Source organism: Phascolarctos cinereus, unplaced genomic scaffold (genome assembly GCF_003287225.1).
Source record: "Phascolarctos cinereus isolate Bilbo 61053 unplaced genomic scaffold, phaCin_HiC Scaffold_5;HRSCAF=322, whole genome shotgun sequence".
Lineage (NCBI taxonomy): Eukaryota > Metazoa > Chordata > Mammalia > Diprotodontia > Phascolarctidae > Phascolarctos > Phascolarctos cinereus.
Genome location: NW_027555958.1, coordinates 5,089,785 through 5,109,693, shown reverse-complemented (window position 1 = coordinate 5,109,693; position 19,909 = coordinate 5,089,785). Strand labels below are relative to the sequence as shown.

Below are 19,909 nucleotides of genomic sequence, written 5' to 3'. Positions count from 1 at the left end.
GATGGACATTCAGAAGTACACTTTGCACTAGATTCTAAATTTTATTTTTATTATAATGATCACTAAATCCCTTTGATAAAGTTTCACCAATTCCTTCTTTTTCATTTCTACTGCCACCATGCCAGCTCATTTCCTTGTGTCTAGACTAGAGACCAGAATGGCCCCTTAACCAGTATTCCTATCTCCCTCCTACTATTCCTTTCTACAGAATCATTCTCAATACCACAGTAAGGTTAATCTTTGTAAAGCAGAGTTATGTCACTCTCCACCTCTAAAACCTGCTATAGATCCCAACTGCTCATGAAATTAATGACCAAACAAATGACTCACAACTAGAAAACATAATGATATAACCTGATAGGCTTTATATCCCTTTATGTCCCTGTGCTTAGCATAATGCCTGGCACATAATAATCACTTAATAAATGCTTGTTGACTGACTATAACATGGTGCAAATAGGGCTGAAGCTAGAGAGAAAAGAACCGAGTTCAAATTCAGGATTTGCTGCCTTCTAGTTGTGTAATATTGGTTAAGTCCATTAGCCTGCTTCACTTCATTCCTTGTTCCCTGGTCTTCACTTCAATTTCTCCATGCAGGGGTGGGTTAATCAACCTAACATGCTATGGGTACCCTCACCATTCCTGTATGTTTCTGAACCAAAGGGGCCCTCCCTACCCACCAGGAACTTCTGCGTGTTGGCAACTCCCTTCATTTGAGTGTAAGATCCTTAGGATCAAGGAGGGTCTTTGCTTTTTTTGTTTGCATCCCCTGCCCTTAGAATAGTGTTTGGCGCACAGGAAGTGCTTAAGAAATATTTGTTTTCATTCATTCATTCACTCGTACATTCATTTGTCACTTTCAGATATTTGAAGACCTCTATCATATCTCTTCTGAATATTCTCTTTTCCAGGTTAAACATATAATATGACATATAGTCCTCCCCACAGCACTGAGATGTTATGTGACTTGGCCAGGATCACAAAGACAGCAAATGAGAAAAAAAAACAAGCAAAAACACACACACAGACAGTAAATATCAGAGGGAAGATCTTAAACCCACGTCTTCCTGGCTCTGAGGACAGCTTCTTCTCCACTATGCCTCTCTGCATAATCAATCAATAAACACTTGTTAAGCACCTACTATTTGCCAGGCACTATGCTAGCTGGAGTTACAAAAAGGCAAAAATACAGTCCCTGTCCTCAAGGAGCTTACAATCTGATAGACACATTTTAGGATCTAGCCTTCATCCCTCAAATATGTCCTACACTTTCCCACTTTGTGGATTTGCTCATGGGATGCCCTGTCCTTGGAATGTCCCCCCTACCCTGCCTAACCCCATCCTTCAAAGTCCACTGTAAATCCCACATCCTCCAGCAAACCTTCCTAGAAACACTGCCCTTTGAGGGATGAGTCTGACTAATGACCCCTGAGGTCTCTTCCAGCTCTTAAGTTCTGTGATTCTTTTCAGATGCCCATAACACACTGCTTTGCTTCCATTTTATGACTTTTGGGGCCCAAATCTGTGATTTCATTGATGCGGGAAAATCTCAAGAAATAAACTCTTTTCACCAATGCAGATCAGCAACTCTTGGAAAGTGTCTAGGTCAGTGATGTCAAAGTCAAATAGAAAGTGGTGCACTAAAGCATAGAAAGGAATCCCTGCAGGCCAAGTACAGACTTAGCTTTAGAACGTAACATTGTCTATGATTTATATCTTTATTTTGGTAAATATTTTCCAATTACATTTGGGGCTGCCTGTACTCAGAAAAGGGGCATCATATGTGACCTCTCTGCCCTAGAGCACAAGGCTGAGTGACTTGCTTTGGGCCCACAGACTGGACGTCAGAAGCAGGTCTCCACCCGACTCTTCCAGCCTGCTCTGAAGGCCATCTGACTGGTGGCTGCAGTGTTCCTCCTTGCACTGTGAGGTGCTTGACAGGGCAGCCTTACTTTTCTAGGTGCATCCCCAGCCCTTAGCATGGTGATATGCACAGAGTAAGTACTTAACGAAACCTTCATTCATTCATTCAGCTAGGTAGTAGGCTACCAGAGAGGACCATGCCCTATTTCAACATTGCACTTCTAGGAGCTAAGGGATGTGGACTGCACACTGCAGACTCAATTAATTGGGGTGGGGTGGGGGGTTGAATGCAACAATCCTACTTAATCTACACAAAAATGTGAATTGTATAGCACAAATGATTTTATCCCACTTTCATTGATGAGGAAATTTAAGCTAAGGGGGGGGAGGGGAATTTGCCCAAGGCCACACATATGCTAAGTGCCAAAGCCCAGATTAAAACCCAGGTCTTCTGACTCCCAGCCCAGCAGTTCCCTTGCCTTTGCCTTCCCTCCATCACCTCGGATTTGTGTCTTAAAACACTGAAGTGGAAAATCTGCTCAATTCTGGAAGAAAAACATTACCTATGTCTAACCCTCCTCTGCAGCAAAGACTAGACACCTGATCCCCATTTTAGCAGGATTAAGGTTTTAGCAAAAGGCTGACCAGGCTGTTAACCACTGCAGAACCAGAGCTGATTGTACTTAGCCCTCCTCCTCCAAGCTGCTTCCTCTTAAGCCTAGTCCAAATGTGGCCTCCTACAGTGACCCTTCCCTGATTTTCCCAGTATCTAAAAGCTACACACCCCAACCCCTACCCTCTGAAAAACACATAAAATTTTGTATGGATTGTTTATTAAATTTTCTGTTTATATGTTATCTCCTGCCCCTCCCCTCAATGGAGCACCTTGGAGGCAAGAACTTTCTTTTTTCTTTATATCCTTAGCACCTGACACACAAAGGTCCCTTAACAATTACTTGAATGACGGTAGAAAAGTATGTTTCCATCTTTGTGCAAATATCTCACCCCTTTTTAGTGGAGCTTGGAGCAGTAGGTTTAATCACATGGGTGGAAATTCTTACGAGAAGCTCAGGTAAGTGTTCATTCCTCTTCTTGCTGAGAGGCCAAGGAGGGCCCACTGTTCCAAGAGGGTTGCAGTAGCATGGCCAACATTAACACCCCACCCACAGTCATTTGGGATTCTTTTCCATCTTGATATCATGGACATGGGAACATAATGCCATAGATTTAGGGCTAGGAAAGACCTCAGAGATCACTGAATCCAACTTTATTTTGTAGATAAGGAAATGGGGGAGCCACAAAGGAGAAGGGAGCTGTCCAAGGTCACCCAGTTCAGAGGTAGCCAAGCCAAGATTTGCACACAGGTTCTCTGATGCTAAACGTAGTATTCCTCCCATTACACTACGAGGTCTCCCTGGTGTGGCCAAACTCATGAGAGGTTGGGCTACTTTCTATTTTTTTTTCCACGGGAGAGATACTGAAGAGAGTAACTGTCCTCAATCATTTGCACAGGGCATGTCCTTTAGAAGAGCAGGGGTATGCAGAAGATGCAACTATAGATCATATAGCTGCTTAGAGATCTAGGAGCTACTCTGATCTCCTCAGAAACATGTCATCAAAAGAGTTACCCTTGCAGATGGCTGATCTCCACTTTGAATGGATTCTAAGTATGGGATAAGAGAAGGAACACAGTTTCAGTACTTCCAGTATCTTTTCCTAGCCTTGACATTCAATTTCTGGGTGACCTTGGAGAGGTCTCTCTGACCTTCAGTTTTTCCTTTGTAAAATTAGGGGGCTGGACTGGATAATTTGCAGATAATATTGCAAATTTGCAATAATTTCTTTCTCTCCAGTAGTCCATTTAGACTGACACTTTCTGACCTAGTCCCCATATTCTAGGAAGATCTCTTCTTCAGGGTCCACTCTGCTCCTAAGGTACTGACCCAGAAGCTTTCTGTGTAACCATCCCAGGTATGCAGGATAGAGCTATAGCCCTGGATTACAAAGAACCAGCCTAGCCTCTCCTTTGCTCGCTTCTGCCTTTGTCTCTACACAAATAGCCTTGCAAGGTCTCCTGGGTCTCTCCATCATCACAGCTGTCACACCAGTTCAGGCTGATGGAGTGAAGACCAACTGGAGACCTGATAATGGCCTCCCCTGCATCCGGGTGGAATGCGTCTCCCTCTTGTCTGTTATAATTATGTCTCATTTTTCAGAGCACACCAGAGAAGCAGGCTGATCTTATTTCTAGCAGCACAAAGGGTGAAGCCCCAGTGCCAAGGCCCAGGAATGTGGTCCATGTCCTGCCCTCAGGAAGTGACTCACATGGTAGGGAGTGGGGGCCTCTAGGGAAGAGGAGTCATGACTCCATCCCTGTGGAGCTTTAGGATGAAAAGGCCAAGATGACATTTAAATTTGTGCGATAATGGAGCCCAGACCTAGGCACTGACAGTGGAGGATTTGGAAAAAGGTGAGAGTTAGGACCATTACAAAATCCCATAAACTAGGAGTTGAAGGAGCTCTTATTAACCATATAATCCAACCAATACACAAAAAGGGGGGCAGAGGCAAGATGGCCAGGGGGTCCTACTGCCTATTAAAGGTATGATTTCATAGGGTAGCTCAGTTAGTGGTCCCCTTATTCCCCATTTTCTGCTCCTGACTCCACTCCCTGATCACTTTCAGATGAGGAGGGATGGTTGGCTCAAGAAAGTCTTCATGAATGAGAGGATCTCCAAGCAGAACCTCAACAAAGAATTCTGAGACTTGGCTATAAGAAGGAAGCAGCTGCTAAAGGAATTTTCCTTATGCAGAAGTCTGACTATATAATCCCCATCTTCAATAAACTCCAAGAGATCCCTATTATCTCTAAAATCAAATATCAAATCCTCTGGCATTTAAAGCTCTTCCTCACCTGGCCCCTTTCTACCTTTCTAGTATGTTGATAAATTACTCCCTACCACACACTCTTTTGTTGTTGTTCAGTCATTTTTGTCATGTCTGACTATCCATGACCCCATGGTGGGATTCTCTTGGCAAACATACTGGAGTGGTTGGCCATTTCCTTCTCTACATCATTTTACAGATGGGGAAATTGAGGCAAACAGCGTTAAGTGGCTTGTACAGAGTCACATAGGTAGAAAGAGTCTGAATCCAGATTTGAACTTGGGTCTTCCTGACTCCAGACCCAGCATTCTATCCACTGCACCCAGCTGCCCACATATTCAATAACCTCAACACCTAAACCAGGTAAAGATTAAGCAACATATTAATTTCTAATCAATATTGATGCAAAAACATTGAATAAAACATCAGTAAAGAAGCTAAAAGAATAAGTTTAAAAGATCATACACTCTGATAAGGTCAGATTCTACTAGGAATACAAGATTTGTTCATTATTAGGAAAACTACAAAGATAATAAGCCATATTGATGACAAGAGCAATTAAAAATTACATGGTTATGTAAATAAATGTAGAAAAAAGGATTTTGGTGGTTTTTTCTAAGAAAATACAACACCTGCTAAATAAAATTGAAGCATAGGGAAAATGGCCCTTTCCTTAATAGAGTAAATCTCATCTATCTAAATCCAAGATCTAACATTATGTGTAATGGAGAAATAGTCAAGGCCTTTCCAATAAGATCTGAGGTAAAATCAATCACTCAGTCAACAAATATTATTTAAGTTCTTACCATACACAGGAGGTGTGCTGAATGCTGGGGATAAAATTACAGACAAAAACTATTCCTTGGTCTTGAGGAGTCATATTCTAATGGCGGAGACAAAACGTGTATAACTTGGGACATATAAGATACATACAATGAAGGCAGAATGTAATTTCAGCCAAGCACGGCCTAGCAGCCAGCAGGGGAGGGGGGCAGGGGAAGGGAGGCACTGCCTGGAGTATGGGGTACCGCAAAAGGCCTTCTGCAGAAAGTTGGATACGGGCTGAGACTAGGATTCACCCAAGGAAACTAAAAGGCAGAAAAACAGAGGGGGTATATTCCAGGAATGGGGAAAAGTCAGCACGAATTCCAGAAATGGCAAATGGAATGTCTTGTGTGAGGGACAAGAGCTGGGCCAGCTAGCTAGATTGAAGAGTGTGTGGAGGGTAGTAATGAGTAATAAGACTGGAAAGATAGAAAGACACCAGCTTGTGAGGGGCTCTCAAAGACAAATAGAGTAGCCAGGAATAGCAAAGAAGCCAATGTTGAAACTAAAAGTAAATTAATTCTTGAAAAAAAAAGTAGTAGGGCAGGAAACATTGTAATGCTCACCCCCTCATTGTACCCTTCTTTCTCTGGTCTCATAATCAGGGCAGCCTCAAGGGCATTGGAACCTCATAGCCTTAGGTACTTTGAGGAGGACAGTGATACTTATAAGAAGGGAAGGTGGCACTCATAAGAGTGCTGGGCCCCTGGGGGAGAGATGAGGCAGAAGGAAGAGAAGGACTAGGAAAGACCTTTGCCTGCTTCCACCTTCTGCCTGACAGTGACACACTAACCCTAAACGCACTCAAAATTCCCTTGGGGCTATCACTGATGGTTAATAATGCCTGGGCTGGGGTGAGTGGACTAAAAGGCTTGAAAACAGCAGTCTGTGTACCTGTGGAGCCCAGTCTGCCCACCACTGGCAGGGCTAGTCTCCAGTACAACTCCTATAGTTCAGTCCTATGTCTGGCATGGTAGGAAGAGCTCCATACCTGCAGCCAGAAAATCAGGTAAAAGTCCTGGATCCACCACTTCATAGATACTGGACAACTGGCTGAGAAGGAAGCAGAGCCTAATGGGATGTGCACTGGCTCTGAAGGTAGAGGGTCTGGATTCAAATCCCACTTCTAATATTTAATACCTTGTGTGACCTCAGGCAAAGCACTGAACCTCATTGGAGCGCCTCTGTAAAATGAGGAAGTTGAACTGGACAGGCTTGGTGGTCCCTTCCTGCTCTAGGTCTATGACCCTAGAAACCATCCAGAGGAGTTTAAGCTTCATGCAGAAGGGAGAGAAGCCTGTATGACGCTTCCCAGGTTGTGCCTAATGCATCCTTAACAGTCCTGGCTTATTGTGAAAGTGACCCAAAGCTGAAAGAGTTAATTAACATGGATGACTCAGTAACTCCAAGAAGACCTTGATAGGTTGGACTGTTGGGCTGAATCTGACAAGATGAAACTTAATAAGAATTGTCACAATTGGAATTTAACAGAAGGGTAAACTGAGGCAGATCTCTGCGTGAGATAACCTTTATTAGCAGGGGCATCCTATCTGTCAGTAAATGGCTCAATAAGTTGCCTCCATTTATGCCAAAGACCCGAACAAGAGGACAGTTTCCCTTAAAGAGATTTTGGGGAGTAGAGAACAAAGAACACAATAGAGTAGATGACATCATGAGATTAAGGAACATGATGGGTTACAGAGCTGGGGAGCAGGGAACGTCATGACTGGTTGGAAGTTTGTTAATGGAGGCTAGTGATACCCACTCCCCTTTCTTTTCTCATGAGACTAAGAAACTCTTTGTTTGAGTCCAGGCACTAGGTAGTGGCCCAGACTCTTGGGCAGTAAAGCATACCAAGTAAAGATATCAGGCCTCACTCCCTTTCTTTCATATACATTCCTCAAAGTTAGCAAAAATTCCTAGTGGCGAGAAGAGCTCAGTGATTAGCAGGAGAACTGGATGTTCAGAATTAGCCCATTACAGGCCAGCTGAATTCTGAACTAAGGTCAGAGACAAAGAACCATTTCTTAAGCCGTTACATGAAAAGAAAAAAAAAACAGTTACAAGACAAAATCAATTACTTAGAAATAGGATCAATAAGAAAATGATACAGGATCAATCTTATCTGAATGAATGAAGTTCTACTATTAGAAGATGGCAAAGGCATAGCTAAATACAAATTTCTTTTTAAAAAAGAAGAAAAAGAACAGGGGGCTCTAGTGAACCACAAGATTAATAAGAATCTAGATGTGAGGAGGAAGCCCAGCAAAGGTAGCATCTTCACAGGCTCATGGAATATTCAGAAATTAAGAGGGGTCCCTTCTTTTGTGCTCTTCTCAGATGCAGCAATGTCTAGGGTATCACCTTAGGCTCTGGGCACCAGAGTGTAGGAGGGACATGGATGAGTTGGAAAGTGTCCAGCCAGGATGGCAAAGCGTCTTGCAGAAGCACTGCATGGAGCAAGTAGCCCTGTTTTGTCTGGAGGAGAGGAGACCAGGTAGGAGAGGGTAGCTATTCCCAAGTCCCTAAAGATCTGTCATATGAGAAGGGATTAGCCTTTTTTGATTGGGGCCAAAAGAATAGAACTCACCCAAGAGCGATGAGTGGAAGTTGGAATAAAGAAAATTTAGTCAGAATCTCAAGAAAAACTTCCTAACAATTAGTTGTCCCAAAATGGAATGATTTTCTTGGGAGATAATGTGTGGAGATTTTCCTTATTGAAGGTCTTGGAACAGAAGCTGCCTCTCAATCAATCAATAAACGTTTAGGCACTTCCTTAAGTACAAGGATACAAAAAGAGACAAAAGACAGTCCCTGCCCCCAAAGAGTTTACAGTCTAACAGAGGACATGACACACAAACAAATATAAACAAAGCAAGCTAAGCTCTGGATGAGTAGGAAATAATTAAGAGGGGATGCTGTGGAATTAAGATTTGGTAGGGAAGGTCAGGAGTCAAAGTAGAGAAGCAAGAGCATTCTAGGCATGGGGGACCACCAGAGAGGGTGCCCAGAGCAGAGAGATGGAGTGTCTTGTTTGTGGAACAGCCAGGAGGCCAGTATCACTGGATCAAAGAATACATGACAGAAAGTAAGGTGTAAGTAGACTGGAATGGAAGGAGGGGGCTAGAGGGAAAAGGGCTTTGAAAGCCAAATAGAGGATTTTGTATTAATCCTGGAAGCAACAGAGAACCACTGGAGTTTATTGAGTAGGGGGTAACACGGTCAGACCTGCAATTTAATAAATCACTGTAGTGACTGAATGGAGGATGGGCTGGAGTAGGGAGAGACTTGAGGCAGGGAGAACCCCCAGCAGCTACTGCAATAATCCAGGCATGAAGTGATGCTGTCTAGAAAATTAATTTTTTTGAGGGGGAGGGTAGAACAGGTGAAATTAGTCTCTGAGCTTCTGTATCCTTGCAGGCAAAAAGCCACCCATGGCTAGTGTGGACTTCTAGAGACGTAGGGGAAAAATCATGTGTACTAAGAATCCTTTTGAGAATAATTGGTGCCTCATTTCTTTCTTCTTCCAGTAAAGCAAAGTCTGAGGAGAACAGCATGACCACTGCTAGGAAAGAAAGTTTACTGAACCTGCTGGGTAAAGGGCATGGAGTGTCAAGTGAATGAATGAGAGAGGATTATGCAGAGATTAAGCGGTCTGCTGGGCACCACCAGGCAGGCAGATCTGGCAGCACTCCGCTGGATTGGTGCTTGGCCTGGAGTTCAGCACACACACACCAGGGACCAAGAGAGCAAGGCAGAGCTTGGGGAGAGATGGGGTCCCCGGGGGACAGGGATGGATTCATCTCCTCTTTCCTATGTTTTTATTAAACTAAGAGCAAAAGAGGAGGGTGGTCAAGCATTCATTTTTCTAGGTATCGGGAAGTACTCTGGGATGAAAAACTGGAAAAATTTGGGGTCAAAGGATTTGAGTTCAAGTTATTTCTCCTCTTTGGGCATCAGTTTCCTCCTCTGTAAAATGAGGTCACTGGAGATGACCTCTGAAGTCCCCTTCTAGCTCTAAATCTTGGGTCCTTGCCTCCATGAGCCTTTAAGTCTAGCAGACTGGTCTCATGGGAATTTATTCTGTTTGATTTAAGGAGTCTCATCTCCCCAGAGCGTGACGATCTTTCTCCCATCAGTAGATGGTCTATGATGTCCCTAAAGACCCTGAGGGGCCTCTGGGACCACTGATGATGCTCCCCACCAGAAATCCATTCTTTCTCATTTTTTCACATGGATATTTGATCCTTTCTCCTCTCCTCTTCTCTCAGTCTCCTGCCGCCATTCTTCCTTTCTCTTCCATTTTCCTATCTTCTCTGTTATATCTAAAGTCTGCCCTTGCTGTCCATGAGCAGAGCTGCCTGCCGGGAATGATGAAATGCCTGCTCCTTGTTAGGAGCCAGTCAGCCAGAGAGGAAGATGGATGTCCACCCCAAAGCTGGTGCTCCACGGGTCTTCAGGATTCATCCATGATACCCACATTTGCTCTCTCTCCTAATCACTGAGGCTACTAGGACGGGATAATGTGTATAAATTGCCACCTATCTCTTCTCCTGGCCCCCTCCAGTATGCCCTGGGGTCCATTTTAACCTGACTCCTCTTGTGGATAAATGTTGAGATGAGAGCCCACAAAGCGATTTTCCTAGAATGTAGACTTGGAAATGACCATCTAATTAATCCAAGCCCTACATTTTACAGATAAGGCAACCAAGTTGGGAAACATTAAAGCCACTGATTGAGGCCATATGGGTAGAAGCATCCCCACAGAGTGGGGATTCAAACCCAGATCCCCTGACTCTGTCTCTATCCCACCAAGGAGTCTCGAATGAGTTTTTTTCTTGGCTACATGCCCAAACAGCACTGCTCCATGGCACAGCTCAGCCCTTCAAATAATGGCGGTGGATGATTTCCTGCTCTGACCTGAAATGTCACGGGGCTAGCCCATCAAAGTCTTCTGACATCAGAATGCCCCAAATATAGCTAGTCTCATGGTCACCCAACCTCTCAGTAACTTCCTTATCATTAACTGTTTGCCCTGGCTTCAGACTCAGCTGATTTCCAGTCCACTGCTTGATATAAGCCCATGTGAAGATGCCAGTTCAGGTTAGGGTGTGAACTGAGTGAAAGCTGGTGGTGTGGGAAAATCTCCCACATCTGTAGGCCAGGAAAGTGGACGTGGCATCAGTAAAGGAGATGTTAGAAATGTTTTCCTTAGAAACTATAGTCAACCAGTTTAAAACTGGCCTTGTAAAAGGAGTATGTATGTGTATATACATACATATACACATATGTGTATATATACACATGTATATATGTATGTGTAGACATATGCCCTTATGTGTCAGTGTGTACACATGTAAACAATATGGATGTGTGTGTGCCTATATAGACAATAACACGTTCAAACCTTTTTAGGGGCATTCTTGGTTAATTCTTTTAGATCTTTTAATACACAGTGTAAAGTTTTCAAGGCTGCTGAGTGATGACCAGTGAGTCCCACTCTCATACACCAATGACAAGGGACAGCTTTTCTTTAGGATTCAAACCTTGCCTGGACATGGCAAGGAGAGAACTCAGTGTGTCACTGACCAGAGAAAGACAACCAAGATGCTAAAGGTCCTAAAGACCATTGCTAATGAGAATAAACTAAAGGACCAGAGATGTTTAACTTGCAGCACACAGTAGGAGCATGGTAGCTGTGCCCAAGTATTTGAAGGGCTACCACTTAGAAGGGTGAGACTTGCTCTCCTTGGCCCCTGAAGACGAAGCCAGCAGCAGATCAATGGAAGCTGCAAAGAGGTGAAGTGAAGCTCGATTTAAGGAAGAGCATCCTAACAATGGGCATTGTCCCCAGATGGATTAAGCTGCCTCATCAGGTGGTGGGCTTCCCCTCACTGGAAATCTGCAGGTAGAGACTGAATGGTGCCTTGTCAGTGAGGTCTTAGAGGAGATTCTTGCTCAGGGATTCCTTGGCTTAGATGGCTGCTGGGGTTGAGATCCTGTAATCCTTTGGTTTTGCCATTCCTCATCACCATAACAACCCTTTGACCTCATATTCCCCTCTCCGGGGAAACTTAGCTAAGCCCCTTCCTATCACTGATTCTCCAGGCTGTCATCTACATGATGGGGAGGAGGGGGTTGAACTCAGTGCATTCCAGTGCCCTTTCTTCTTTGAGATTCTATGGCTGACTAATTTGATGAAGTCTTCTTGGTGACTGGCACTCATGAGCCAAGTGGAGGGAGCAATATCGCCGGTTAAGAGGTTTTCACAGCCTTTACATCAGGATCTGCTGAAATCTTTCTTCCTGAGTGGCATTCAGTGCATTTTCTATGGCTGCCTGCCACTTTGTGTGCACAGCTAACCTCCCTCATCAGCCACAGAAGGAAACCAGCCTGGCAGGGAACTTTTCACCTGATGTTCTGGTATGTGGTTTCTGTTTCACCATTGAGCTCCTTCCCAGGATCACTGATTGGCCTCGAACAAAGTTTACTTAAGGAAATCTGGCCAGCCAATTACAGAGCCCTAAGTAATCTCTCTTGGCATGGGGGCACTCCCTGGGTTCAAGTCAAGGCACACAATGGGCCTCTTGCTGCCTCTCTCCAAATCCTCAGCTAATTTCTAGCACAAGGAGGGGGTTTCAGAGGTGAAGGCTCTTCACCAGCCAAGATAAACAAGCTGACTGATGGCAGAAAAGCTGGCAGGTGGGGGGCCAAGGAAGGAAGATTGAAATTTCTGCAATACTGTTGCACACTTGTGGAATTCAGCAAATTAGACCAATGCATTCCCCAGTGAGGATACTTAGGAAGAGATTGATGAATTTTTTTTTTTGCTCATTAATGGTAAAGTGTATGAATTCATTCTAAGCTCCATATCTATGGGTTTCTATTGTCATATGGAATCAAACATCACTGCAACAATTAAAGCACTATTTGGGAAGTTTTCATGTTGATGATTCTAATGTAGTCTAGTCAAAGGCTTTGAATTTGAATCCCGTCTCTGCCACATACTCCCAGTACATGAAGGACCTGGAGCTGGTTAGGCTGGAGAAGAGTAGACTTAAAAGGGGAGATGGCGGTAGTCAAGAATGTAGTATGGTATAGGGAAAAGCAGAGTGGATCTGGAGTAAGGAAGCTAGGGTATTGGGTAAGCCATCTCTGCTATTGTATGACCGTGGGTAGACCGTATAATATGTTTAGGAGTCAGTTTCCTCACCTGTAATATGAGAGGATTTAACTAGGAGGTCTGTATGATCTCTTCTAGGTCTAGACTATGATTTTTACTAAAACAAAACTAGCTAATGAGCCCAGTCTTGAGGACCTTTGAAACATGCCTAGCCGATACAATTCTGACTCAGGCTTTGGAGAATACACGGATATCGTGTAACAGGTTCCAGGCACAGCCCTGGAATACTACCTGAGTAATGTAGCCAGCTTTGCTTAGGACAATGAGGCTCCATACGAAATATCTGAAGGTCTGGAACAGAGCTGGATTAGTCTTGTTCTTTTCAGACCTAGATTGCATATTTAGGAACAAGGGATGGAAGGTGCAAAGAAGTCTATTTAGGCTTAATACAAGGAAGAACTTCCTAAGAATTTGAGTTTAGTGATGTGCCTCTACTGTGTCCTTTGCCATGACTGAACTAGGTAAATCCTAAAAAGCTCTTTCACTTGGTTCATTTTAAGTTAATGAATAACACTCCTCTGCTCAAAATCACTAACTTAATAAACATGTAAGCACCTACTATGTACAAGGCACTATGCCAAGAGATGAAGCTGCAATGACAAAAATGAAACAGTTTCTGTGCTCAAGAAGATTACTTTCTATTGGACAGTAATGGTAGCAATATGGCAAAAAAAAAAAAAGGAGGAGGGGAGAAGAGTATATGCTAATGTGATGATCAAAAGACTTACTCCTTGAAGTCTGGCTAAAAGTCAATAAAATAGCTTTATGGGGGAAAGTGTTAAGCCAAGATAGTGAATTAGAGGAAGCAACCCAGTCAAACTCTTCCAATATTCCCCTCTAAACAACTTTAAAATAACTCCTCAAATCAAATTTTGAAGTAGCAGAGCCAAGGGAAGGTCAGAGTGAGAAATTCTTCCAGCCCAAGACAATTCAGAAGGTCAGCAGGGGAAGTCTAACAAGGCAGACCAGAGCACACATGGGGGCAGCAGTAGCAGTGGGCCCTGGAGCCAGCAGCAGCAACAGCGATCTGGGGAGCTCCCAGCCCAGAGCCAGTAAGGGGATCAGAGAGCTGGTCCAAAAGAGATTGAAGGGGACCCTGTGGTGGACCGGGAGTGTGGGTGGTGCTGATTAGCAGGTCTATTGCCCAGGCTCCATTGGGGGTCACAATTCCAGGGTGCTTTTGTTGGTCACAAGGAAGCAGGGGCTCTGGTTACATGTCCAAGGCACAGAGATTGCTCGTGCTTGGGGCTACAGGGGACCAAGGACTCTTCAAGGCTAAAGACTAGAGCACAAATTAGGTTACCACATCTCTCCCTGAATCACACCATCTTAAAAGTACCAAAAACCTGCAGACCACCAGAGCTAGCACTGAAAACAGCAGCACAAAAAAAGCCTGAAGCTTGGGACAATGCATCCTCACCCACAAGTGAGCAGAGTCTAACATAAAGTTAAAAGTTATGAAATAGGCTTGGAAAATGGGCAAATAAGAAAAAAAAAGGAACTTGAATATAAAAATCTGCTATAGTGACAGGGAAGAGCAAGACATAAACTCAGAAGAATACAATGGGTACCAGCTACAGGCAAAGTTTCAAAGACAAATGTTAATTGGACCCAAGCCCAACACACGTTCCTTGAACAGTTAAAGAAAGAGATAAGACTGGTAGAAGAAAAATTGGGAAAACAAATGAGAGTGATGCAAGAAAATTATGAAAAGACAATTAACAGTTTGGTAAAAGAAGCATAAAATATACTGAAGAAAATAACACCTTGAAAAAAACACTGACCTAATGGTAAAAGAGGCAGAAAAAAAATCACTGAAGAGAACTCCTTAAAAAGCAGAATAGGGAAGTAAAAAAAAAAATTCACTGAAGAAAAAAAAAAACCTTCTTAAAAATCAGAATTGGCCAAATGGAAAAAGAAGTACAAAAGCTATCTGAAGAAAATAATTTCTAAAAATTAGAATTGAGCAAGTGAAAGCTAATGATTCCATGAGACATCAAGAAATAATAAAAATAAAATAAAGAAAAGCAAAAATAGAAATGTGAACTATCTCATCAGAAAAACAACTGACCTGGAAAATAGGCTGAGGAGAGATGATTTAAGAATTATTGGACTACCTGAAAGCTATGACCAAAAAAGAGAGCCTAGATATCATATTTCAAGAAATTATAATGGAAAAGTGCCCCACTATCTTAGATACAAAGGGCAAAGTAGAAATTGAAAGATTCCACCAATCACATCCTGAAAGAGATCCTAAAATGAAAACTTCCAGGATTACTGTAGCCAAATTCCAGAACTCCCAGGTCAAAAAGAAAATACTGCAAGCAGCCAAAAAAAAATTCAAATATCAAGGAGCCACAGTCAGGATAACACAAGATTTAACAGCTTCTACATTAAAGGATTGGAGGGTTTGGAATATGATAATCCAGAGGGCAAAGGAGCTAGGGTTACAACCAAGAATAACCTACCCAGTAAGAGTGAGTACAATCCTTCAGGAGGAAAAATTGATATTTAATGAAAGAGAAAACTTTCACGCTTTCTTGATGAAAAGACCAAAGCTAAATAAAAATTTTGACATTCAAACACAATACTCCAGAGAAGCATAAAATGCTAAACGTGAAAGAGAAATCATAAGAGAGTCAAGAAGATTAAACTGTTTGCATTCCTATATGGTAAGATTATTTATGTAACTCCTAAGAACTTTCTTATTATTAGGGCAGTTAGAAGGAGTTTACATAGACAGAGGGCATAAATGTGAGTCAATTATGTTGGGATGATCTCAAAAAAAAAAAGGGGTAAGAAAGAGGGACACAGTGGGAGACAAGGGAAGGGAGAGATAAAATGGGAAAAATTTTCTCACATAAGAGAGATGCATAAAGAAGACCTTTTACAGTAAAGAGGAAAATGGGGAGGGTGGAGATCAATGCTTAAACCTCATTCTTATTGGAATTAGTTCAAAGAAGGAATATACACAAACATATATGTGTGTGTATGTGTGTGCATGTGTATATAGTTGGATATGGATATCTATCTTACTCAATAGAGAAATAGGAAAGGAAAGGGATAAGACATGGGAGAGGGCATTGACAAAAGAGAGAGCTCATTAAGGAGGCAATTATCAGAAGCAAAACAGACTTTTGAGGAGGGACAGGATAAAAAGAGAGAGAGAAGGATAATAATAGGATGGAGGGAAATACACAGTAATCATAACTGTGAGTATGAATACAACAAGCTCACCCACAAAATGGAAATGGATAGAAGACTGGATTAGAAATCAGAACCCAACAACATACTGTTTATAAGAGACAAACTTGAAACAGAAACACACACACAGAGTTAAAATAAAGATATATAGCAGAATCTATGATGCTTCAGCTGAAGTAAAAAGGCAGGGGGAGCAATCAGGATCTCAGACAAAGCAAAAACAAAAATAGACCCAATTAAGAGATAATCAGGGAAACTACATTTTGCTAAAAAGGCACCATAGACAATGAAGTAATGTCAAAAAAAAATTATAGCAAGTTTCTTTGATGAAAGTCTCATTTCTCAATATACAGGGAACTGAGTCAAATTTATAAAAATAGGAGTCATTACCCAAATGATAAATGGCCAAAGGATATGAAAAGGCAGTTTTCAGAAGAAGAAATCAAAGCTATCTATAGTCATATGAAAAATGTTTTAAATCACTAGTGATTAGAGAAATGCAAATTAAAGCAACTCTGAAGTACTACCTTATACCCATCAGAAATGACAAATGCTGGAGGGGATGAGGGAAAAATTGGTACATTAATAAAATGCTGGTGTTGTGAACTGGTCTAATCATTCTGAAAAACAATTTGTAAATATGGCCGAAAGGCTATAAAACTGTGAATAATACCCTTTGACCCAGCAATGCCACTACTAGGTCTATATCCCAAAAAGTTCAAAGGAAGAGGAGAAGGACATACATACATACATACATACATAAATACATATGTAATACATACATATATACACACACAAATATTTATATTAGCTTTTTAGTGGCACTAAAGAATTGGAAATCAAGGGGATGCTTATCAATTGAGGAATGAACAAGCTGTGACATATGGTTGTCATGTGCTGTAATAAATGACACGGATGGGGTTGGCATGGTTTTGTAAAAATCATTAACAAAATCATTAATAAAATCAATAATGGATACACTGAAGGAATTAAAGGACAAAAGAAAAATTGAAAAAAATACTCTGAAATTAAATTGTGCTTTAATCATTAGCTGTTTTGCAGTTGTGATGAGCTAGGAACAGTCTTAATGTAATTAGCTACAGAAGAATAAAACACAGCTCTAGTATCTTGCAGGATTACCTGCTGGATGACACCCTCTGAATTAAGGGGAACAAAAGTAGGAAGATTAAAAATGAATGAATAAATTGATTGTAGGTCTAATACATAGAAAAGTGGAAAGAATAGTGACTGTGGAGAGATGAGGAAATGGACAATCCCCAAAGGAAACTCCTATTTTAAATGAAGATAAGAATAGGATTGGAGTTCTTATTAAAGAATAAAGCATAAAACACATAAATTATGAAAAGTCTGGGAAAAGTTTGGTATAAGTTTTAGAAGGGAGATTGTATCTTCTTCTGACAAAATAAGTACTTTAACAAAGAATGACAGATAATTCTAATTTAATAAAACAGCCTCAAGTGTAAATGGACTAAATTACCTTATAAAAATCAAAGAGGCTACAGAATGGATTAAAAAATATATAACCCAAGAATAAATTTTTTAAAAGAAATGCATCCAAAGAACATGATTTGGCAAATAATTAAATATGCCAAATGAATCTGAGAAGTCAAGGATAACACTGAGGCTGTGAGCCTGGGTGACTGGGAGGAAGACGATGCCCTTGACAAGAATGGGGAAGTTTAAAGGTGGAGGGGTTTAGGGGAAAAGATAATAAGCTTTGGTTTAGGCATTCATCTCATGTTTGAGATCCATTTGGAAATATCTAGGAAACAGTTGGCATGAGACTGATGCTCAGGAGAAAGACTAGGACTGGTTATTTAGGTCTTGACATCATCTGAATGATATGACAATTGAGCCCAAGGGAAATGATAAAATAGGTAGAAAACAACAGAGTCCATGACAGAGCCTTGGGGGACACCCACAGTTAAGGGGATGGAATATGGGTGATTATCTAGTAATGTGGTCTCCCTCAGGGCATGTATTGTTTTTTGTTTATTTGTTCATTTCAATTTTCAGGGCCTAAGACACATACAAATTATTTAATAAATAATTGTTGAATTGAATTGAAATAGTTAAATATGGGTGAAACCCAATGTCTGAGACCCCTTTACCCCTACTCTGAGAGTGAGTGGACCTGAGATTCACAATTGAGCTATCTCTCAGGAGAGGCATGCCAGAGCTTATCAGGAAAAGAAATAGCACTTGCTGACTATTAAGACCTGTGTTTTAACTCCACCAACATTGATTGTCCTCCCCTTCCATGTCAGGCTGCTCCATCAAGCACACAGGGTCATCTGCCTGGCATTCAGTCCCATGACCTCGCTGTTCAGCACCTGCACAAACTCTCTATGAATGCTGTTTTGAACTGTAACTTTAATTGGAAGAGTCTTCCTTACAAACCCAGTGACCTGTCAAAGGCCTTTTTTGACCTCTCCCTAAAGGTTTAAATCCCATTGACCCTTTTGTAGTCCTCACACACTCACACATTCAGGGAGGAAAATCCCCAAACATCTGCTTGTAACCACCTAGGGCCATGTCCTCTCTCTAAACCATAAATACTTAAAAGGAAATTTGTAAGGACATTCCTAAAAATGTTTAATTAGGCACAATAATGACAATCTTTTGCCACTTCTGCCACACCTCACTCATTGTGAATGAAGGGGAGTAGAGGAAATGTTGATGTGGGTTCTTCAAGGCCCTCTTGAGATGAGCACAAGCTCTGGTGATATCTACCAGCCTGGAAAAACTTTCCATACCCTCCTATCCATGGTCTAGTCTACTCTAGTGCTGAGTGACCAGGAGCTAGACCCTTATTGATGAAGTATTTGGCCTTGACAAATCATGAATCCACAAAAAATACAAAATGGCCCTCATTACTACATCCTCCACCCATCCCCACTACAGATCCCAGAAAAGACAAATCAAAAGTCACACAGGAAAAGAAGACATCGATGGGCTGCAATCTGTGCTGAGGAGATCATAGATGTAATCAAAGTACAGCAGTAATCATGAAAAGACCTCATTTCATTTTCCTCCTTAATTGTACTCTGACATACTTGACTCCCAACAAAAGATCAAAAGGGAAGAAGTTACGCTGAAATGCATTTTACTGAGCAACAGGGGGCCTTAAACAGAATTTTAAATAAACCTCTGGTTATTTCTTTTCTGTGGAATAAACATGATTTATCTACTAGTGCCTCCAGATCTAGTCAATAGCTCTCAGGCTGACCTGTCTGTTAACATTACATGCTGAGAATTTACCTCAGACAGGACACGTTGTCACACATGCCCAGATTGCCGTCTTTCATTATTCAGGACACCAAAATACAACATCTCTCACTCCAGGGGGTCACAAAAAGTGGATTCTAGACATGGGAGACCTCCCACCGAGAGGCAGCCGGGCTTGGAGAATGAGTGAGTGCATCTAGCACACAACAGCAGGAAAGCGTGTTTGGGCTCCAGGAATGAAGCAGTGTCTCAGAGCTAGCCAGGGGCACGGTTAGATCGCCGCCCTCTCCCACCCACAAACACTTAAAAACAAAGTGGGTAAACAGTTGTATCTTCTCCCAGGACAGTTATGCCTGTCAAACCTTCAACTTCTTAGCTCAGGGGTTTGTTTGGTTTGATTTTTATGGAGCAAAGACCTATAAAGAAACTTATTTCCATAAAATAGAAAAGCATTTCATCAGAAGATCTGAGTGTGGATCCTGGCTGTGATAGATAGATAGATAGATAGATAGATAGATAGATAGATAGATAGAGATATGTGTGTATACACACACATATATGCATATATGTACATGTGTATTGTGTGTGTACACAATATGTGAGTGTATATATACACACATATGTGTGTGTAGCCACATACACGGATATGTATGTATATGTATACACACACACACACACACACACACACACACACATAGA

At 41.8% G+C, this 19,909-nt stretch overlaps 1 protein-coding gene across 1 annotated transcript in view; it reads right to left on the bottom strand.

Moving 5' to 3' along the window:
• Positions 1-19,909, bottom strand: part of LOC110199912 (aryl hydrocarbon receptor-like) — a 64,226-nt gene that overhangs the window by 34,972 nt on the left and 9,345 nt on the right. The window lies entirely within an intron of this gene.